This window comes from Neovison vison, chromosome 1 (genome assembly GCF_020171115.1).
Source record: "Neovison vison isolate M4711 chromosome 1, ASM_NN_V1, whole genome shotgun sequence".
Classification (NCBI taxonomy): Eukaryota; Metazoa; Chordata; class Mammalia; order Carnivora; family Mustelidae; genus Neogale; species Neogale vison.
The window spans coordinates 34789087-34795453 of NC_058091.1; positions in this window are offsets into that span (position 1 = coordinate 34789087).

The window sequence follows — 6367 nt, forward strand, 5'->3', positions numbered from 1 at the left end:
GGTGGGATGCTACAGTGATGAGTTCTTGAATAACAAGAAGGCAGCATGATAATTCTGTTCAGCTGGAAAATGGAAGTTAAGAGCAGAGAGGAAGAAGGGAAGTATCTAAAAAATTACATAAATGTGTGTGTGTGTGTGTGTGTGTGTGTGTTATTCTGACTGAACTTAAAGTCTTTTTAGATAAGTCTGTTGCATTATAATATTTCTGAAATATTCCCTGGGCTCCTTCGTTAGCACCCATTCAGGTGTTTAGGCCATCCTTTGTTCACGACCTCAGCTGGTATTGCAGAGTTGAGAGCAGGTAGCCCATGTGTCTCCTCCTGTCTGTTAAAGGGAGTTGAGATCCTGCCTTCTACTCTCTTATTCATTATGTTCTAGTCACTTCTCAAAGTGCTGTCCCATCTCAATATGTAATCTCTATTGGCTTGTTTGGAATGTCAAATATTCTAGTGTAGCTGGATGTGTGGGAGGAATATAAGCTTAAACTATTCTCTCTAGTGCAATGTGAAGATGTTTTTTCCCTTTAAATTTGGCATAATGGGAGAAAACAAAATTTCTATGTGCTATTTGATGTGGGTATCAAACCCAACTACATTTCTAAGATTCAATTCAAATTCAGTGAGCCATATGTAATTATAAACCAAGTCATACATTTAAGGTTATTCCCATATACAACTCTAAGTTAAATGTGATTTTGTTGTAGCAAAGTGTGTCTCAAATGTAGACTCATACACCACTTGGAACAGCTTTGAGAGAAAGAATTTATTACTCTTCTTGAAGAGAAGCACCTGACCATGAAACTCTTATTGGCTAGAAATAACCCAAAGCAATGATAGGTTCTAGGAATTGCATAAAAATAAAAAGAAGTATCTATCAGAAAATTATTCTAGTAAGGAGATAACATCATATGGTTTATTCTGTTTAATGAATGATTTTGACCACATAATCATTTAAAAAAAAAACTTAGATTAATTCAGTGCTTTATTTATACATAAAGTTTTTCTGATATATAGTTCTTACTTTGGCATTCTAATGAGTATGATTATGATATAGTTCATCCTTTAAAGATTAAACTGTTCATTAGCATATGTCATTTTCAAGAAATAAACAATGATCTTTGCAAGAACACCATTACCTACTTTTATGTATTGATGTAATATTAGGGAATATCTGCATATGATTGGATAAATCAGGGGATTTTTATTGTGTTTTACTGAAATATCCACCAATTACGTTTTGAGGCTTAACATACAATTTGCCACACACACAAGCACTCACATGCCCCCAACCCCATACCATAGCAAATGAACTGAATAACTATGAATTAGGTCAGATATATTTTTTTATTTTTATTTTTATTTTTTATTCTTATTTTTTTAAGATTTTATTTATTTATTTGACAGACAGAGATCACAAGTAGGCAGAGAGGCAGGAAGAGAGAGAGAGGAGGAAGCAGGCTCCCTGCTGAGCAGAGAGCCTGATGTGGGGCTTGATCTCAGGACTCTGGGATCATGACCTTAGCTGAAGACAGAGGCTTTAACCCACTGAACCACCCAGGTGCCCTCAAATATATTTTTAAATACACAATTTCTTTATCATACGCTAAAAAGATGAATTCCTGGAGATACTACCTGGTAGAAAAGGAGAATGGGGAAGGAGAAAATACTGTTTCTCTGCTCTCCAAATGAAGCAAAAAAACCTGTGATCTCCTTAAGGAAATGATTGGTCATGTATCAAAATGTATATTTTTATTTTATGTATTTATTTAGTTAGTTTCCTCTGAAAGATTATTCTTGAAGATCTTTTGGTAAAATAGAACACATATATTCATGAACAGGAAAAGATTACTTAGAGATTTATAAACTTAAAATTTTTCAGGATTAAGAACACTCATTAAAATTAAATATTTAGATATGAAACAGTAATATTTAAGAATGGCCATTTGGTTGCAATTACAATTATATATTGAGTAGCAACCCCAATGCCATCTTTATCTTTGTTAACTTCCACTTTCATTCAAACAGCAAGTCTTAATTCTAATTTTTAATAAATGTTCCATCCCCCCCTTCAATCCCATTTCCATTGCCACAACCAAGAACTTCTTCGCTTACACGAGGGCAATTACAGTTTTCACACCTTCTGTGTTGTCACCAATAAAGCATTCTAAAACACTGATAGATATACTCGGGTTTAACTCAGACCATTCCATGCTTTAGAAATTTTCAGTAGTTCCTCACTGCCAGAGGCTGAAGTCCAAACAATTTAACATGGAAAGAAAGGTCTTCAAATTTTAACTGTCATCTTCATTTCTGGGCTTATCTGTCATAACTCCTTACCCTATCCCAGTCACACAGAGCTATATCTCATTTCTTAATTACATTATATCTTTAGATGGCTTTCAGAGCTCTTGCCCATATTTTCAGTTTTGCTTAGAATATCCTTTAAAACTTGTGAAGTTATGCTCATCCCCAATGCACAACTCAAAACTTCCCCATTTTATAAAACTTCATTATTGAATCTTTTAAGCTTCCATAGCATTATTTTACAATAAAGTCAAAGTATTTCTCTTACTTTATCTCGTTTTAATAAGTGAATTCTCAATATTTTGTTTCTCCATTAGATTATGATTTTTTAAGGGCATTGACTATATTATTTATGTTGTATTCTTGGAGCCTATAAATCACCTTAACCGTAGTATTTGTTCAATATAAATATTTATTAGTGTTTTTAATTCAAAATTATAATTTCTTTAAAGAAATTTTATAAGATGGTAAGAAACTACAAACATGGTCAAATTCTTATGTGCCCATTGCTATTAAAAACATTCTCAGGGAGCCTGGGTGGCTCAGTGGGTTAAAGCCTCTGCCTTCGGCTCAGGTCTTGATCCCAGGGTCCTGGGATCAAGCCCCACATCAGGCTCTCTGCTCTGCTCTCCTCTCTCTGACTGCCTCTCTGCCTACTTGTAATCTCTGTCTGTCAAATAAATAAATAAAATCTTTTAAAAAAATTCTCCCAATTTTCCTTGGAAATATTATTTTTCCATGTTTATGTAAGTGGATAAGATGAGTTTTAAAAATCACTTTACCCCCTTTGGTAGTGGATTACAAAAGAACTGAACAATTTCCACCCTACTTTAGCATTTGCAGAATGAACAAATAAATATAAGAGGATCTATTGGTACTCCATTGACCTTTCTGGTGCAGACCTCATAAGAATCTCAAGGGCTAGCTTAGAGTTCAATTAATAAAGATTACACATAAGGCACAAGGTCACCTTGTTCTCCCTCCACTGAGTTTTTCAGTCTATAGTAGATACTAATTACTCAACCAGTGTGGATATTTTATCTGTAAGCATCTTCTTATATACATTGGTTTTAGAAAAAATGGATCTGTGTCTGGCCATCAAAAGGCAGTCAGTCATAAGATAAGGGCATTTTATTTTCTATATACTCAAATAAATGTATTAGTATCAGGCAAAGAACAGAAAATTTTACATTTATATACCTGAGTGCATAAACATTTAGAGACATCGTGATTTTGTTGCATTTATCATTTTCCTATGATTTGGAAGGAGAAACTCCAAATATCAAGTCTATGAATGGAAATGTTGGCAACTGTTTTCTGAGAGGTGTTAATGAGATACTGTTTTTGACATTTTAAAAAGGAATACAAAAGATGCAATATAAAAGGAAGAAAAGGGAAATAACCATAATAACATATACAATTTTAGCTTTACCAAGTCACATATTACATATGTGCACAAATTTAAATTAGCAAGAATGTTGTAAGTGAGGCACAAAGAGGTGAAGTGGCTCATCTATTCCCATGAACTGTTGTGAATTATTTTTAGTGATTTACATCCTAGAATAAGCCCAGAGAAAACTGCAAACTTTGTACAGGACTCTACATTCTGAGGTAACATGAGAAAAATCTTTATTCTTAACAGTTTGGCAAATATTTACTGAATAACTACTATTCACAAGCTTCTGAGAATGCAGAGATACAGGAAGCACAGACTCATTGTTCAGGGACTTAACAATACTTGGGAAGACAGATACGAAGGAAATTTGGTGTACTGTGGTAAAGACTACGATAGGGACCTGCACAAAATCTCATGAGAACACAAAGAAGGTATGTATCTTTGAATGTCAGTGAAGGATTTCACAGATGACGTCATGCCTCATCTGAATCATCTAGATTTCAACAAAGCACTTGAAATAATTCCTAATATCTTTGTGGTTAAGATAAGCATATATGGATAGTATTATTGTGTAATTTGTTCAATTTTTAGTTGATATATGTTTCCTACCAAACAATACTGGTGAATATCTTTGTGTCAAACTATATATGTTTCCTACCAAACAATACTGGTGAATATCTTTCCTGTCAAACTGCAGGAGGCCTCTGGTTTCTATTACTGCACTTTTCTTTGCATCATTTTTAAATCAACTATTTGATGACATGATATTATTTGATATACTTAATAAATTTGGAGATAAACTTAAATGGGGAATTTGAGCTACTATGTCATATAATTTATAAAGAGTTTCATAGATTAGGATAGTAGGTTGAAATTGACAAGGGAATTAAATAGTAAAAATATAGAGTTAAGGTTAAACGTCCACTGAGGAAGTAGAAACATGTAATGAATTTAGCTTAATAGACTTTTAGGTAACCAAGATCTAGAATTTATCTAAGTGAAAGATCATCATGGCTCATGTGTGATGGCAACATTGCCTGGAACAGTAATGAAATCTAGCATTGTTAAGAACTATATAGTCCAAGTTTGGTGTGGGATAAGACATTTAGTTTGGTATTATAAGTGATACAAAGTGGAAAATTATCAGAGGACTGTGATTTAAAAATTATAGGTTTTTAAAAATCATGCTTTACAGGGTCGCCTGGGTGGCTCAGTCATGAAGTGTCTACCTTAGGCTCAGGTCATGATCCCAGGGTCCTGGGAGAGCCCAGCATCGGGCTCCCTGCTTAGTGGGAAGAAACCCTGTTTCTCCCTCTCCCACTAACCTTGCTTCTGTTCCCTCTTTTGCTCTCTCTCTCTCTGTGTGTCAAATAAATAATAATAAAAATAAAAATCATGCTTTATAAATAAAAAGTAAACAAAATGAAAGGTGTTTTGTAAAAGAGCTCTCAGGGGCAGTAATGGGTGCCTAAAATAACTAATTATCCATTCTATTCATTTATTCAATCTAGAAGTCTTATTTTTTCTCTGTGTTTTCTACTTCTCTGTGCTAGATTCATGCTGGAAATAGGAAATGAATTCGACAAATAGCTAGCCCCTAGGTCCTCTTATTCTAGTACAGTGTCTGATTTATAAACCAAGCCTATAGACCGTACTTTGAAGTTTGTGCTCCTCCAGAAATTGTATGAATGACTATGTCACTGGATTTTTACATGGAGGTGATTCTATTAAAAGAAATGGTGGTTTAAAAATATTTAAGAGGGTGCCTATGTGACTCAATTGTTTAAACGTCTGCCTTTGAGGTCACGATTCCAGAGTCTTGGGATAGAGCCCTGCCTCTGGCTCCTTGTTCTGCTGGGAGTCTGCTTCTCCCTTTGCCCCTCCCCCAGGTCATGCTCACACTTTCTCTCTCTCCTAAATAAATAAATAAATAAATAAAAAAGTCAGTGATGAAATACAAAATGAGAATACATTATGTAGGATACTATACCTGGGAAGAAATGTGAATCTTTTTTTTTTTTTTTTTAAACCTCAGAAGGAAGTAGAGTGTTACCTAATTTCCTACGATTCCCTTTCATTGGAAGGTTTATTTCTGTTAGTTGCTGATTATCTTTTTTTATTTTTATTCTTTTTAAGATTTTATTTATTTGGAGAGACAGAGAGAGAGAGAGAGAGAGAGATGATAAAGAGAAAGAAGGCACAAATGGAGAGGGGCAGTGGGAAAGGGAGAAGCAGACTTCAACAAACTGCACAATAATACATATTATTATACTAATATTGTATTACTGCTGAGCAGGGAGCCTGACAGATGGCAGGCTCAGATCATGACCTGAGCTGAAGGCAGGTGCTTAACCAACTGACCCACCCAGGTGCCCTGCTGAATATCCTTTTTAAAAACGATTTTTTATACAAAATTCCCTCATAGAGTAGGAAATTAGATGATATTTTATCCTAAGGATCTTAATTTTTATTGCATTTGTTTTGTAATGTTCACCGAAAGTTGTTATCAGCTTTCACCCTCTCACTCCTCTGTATCACACACCAACTAAAAGATGTCTTGGCCTATAATCTCTCTTCTATAAATTTTACTCACTAACTCATTCACTCCTGCACCAAATATCTTTTTAAACTATCTTTTATGCAGTGGTATGCAGGTAAATATTTAATA